The 1,318-nt window shown below is 46.5% G+C and overlaps 1 non-coding gene across 1 annotated transcript; it reads left to right on the top strand.

Annotated features, from left to right (window-relative positions):
• The first annotated feature begins 938 nt into the window (after nt 1-938).
• Nucleotides 939-1,045, top strand: LOC147947875 (small nucleolar RNA R71). Its single transcript, XR_015595608.1, has one exon. It is a non-coding gene; the product is annotated as a small nucleolar RNA R71 (small nucleolar RNA).
• Nucleotides 1,046-1,318: the final 273 nt, after the last annotated feature.

Genomic DNA, 1,318 nt, shown 5'->3' with positions numbered 1-1,318 from the left:
CCTCCCCATCTAACTCCTCACTGTCATCACTGACGTCTGGTACTCCTTGTCTGGGAGGCAATGTTTTCCCACTTCGCAGCGTAATGGCATTGGCGAACTCCTTAGGGTTTTGAACAACTTTCCCTGGGAATTGACCAGGCTTTGATGCAGAAGTAGAGGCGGATTGGCCTTCCATATACTTGATCTTCGAATTTAGGGCTTCGAATTTGACGTTCAGATCATTGTATGAACATTCCATCCTCTGACTAAGGTCGGCAAACTTCTTAGCAGTATCCATAGAACCACTAGCTTGACCCTGAAGAATTTGTTGAATCATTTGCTTCATTTCTTGATCTGGTGTTTGAGTAGGCTGAACTGGTTGAGGGCGGAATCCTGGCGGTGGTCCTAAGGGAGCTTGGTAACCTTGCTGGAATTGTTGTTTGGGTACGAATCCCTGATTGTAAGGCACAAACGGTTTTTGTTGACCTTGTTGGTGCTGCTGAGGAGGGTACACCTGATCTTACGGATTAGCAACGTTGTTACTTCTGTAAGACAAATTTGGGTTTGCTTTGTATTGGTTGTAACCTTTGTTATATCCACCTTGGTTCTGTACATAGTTTATCTCTTCAGACTGCTCATCCTCCCCATCTGGAACTTGGAAAGGGTCATCCTCAGATACGTAGTGGACGCTCCTGTGCTGACTTAGCAAGAGACGGTCTAGCTTCTCATTGACGTTCTTGAGGTCTTTCTTGTACTTCTCTTCAGAACTGGCGTCACCCCAAACTGTGCGGTCATAATCTTCATTGTAATTGCCGTCAGACTGAGCGAGATTCTCAACGAGTTACAATTCCTCATCCACTTCTTTGTTCAGGAAATTATCGTTAGAGGCAGTATCAAGCAGCATGTGGATTTTTGGAAGTACACCACGGTATAGAGTGCTCAGCAGTGACTCATTGATGAACCCGTGGTGAGGGCACTGGCTCTGGTAACCCTTGAAACGCTCCCAGGCTTCACAGAATGTTTCTGAACTCTTATGAGTAAAACCAGAGATGTCATCCCTGAGACGTGCAGTTCTGGCATTGGAGAAAAACTTTGCCAAGAATGCCTTCTTGCAGTCATCCCAAGTATTGATGGATCCCTTGGGGAGGTTTTTCTCCCATTGGTGAGCTTTGTCTCCCAGGGAGAATGGGAAGAGTCGCAACTTGAAACCATCCTCACTCACGCCGTTTATCGTGGTGAGACTGCATAGGTGGTTGAACTCGTCCAAGTGGTCGAGTGGATCCTCCATAGGCAACCCGTGAAACTTGTTTCCGTGGATCATGGAGATCAGACCACTTTT

The sequence above is a fragment of the Camelina sativa genome, chromosome 3 (assembly GCF_030686135.1).
Source record: "Camelina sativa cultivar CO46 ecotype springtype chromosome 3, ASM3068613v1".
In the NCBI taxonomy this organism is placed as follows: domain Eukaryota; kingdom Viridiplantae; phylum Streptophyta; class Magnoliopsida; order Brassicales; family Brassicaceae; genus Camelina; species Camelina sativa.
This window is presented reverse-complemented; position numbering and strand designations above follow the sequence as displayed.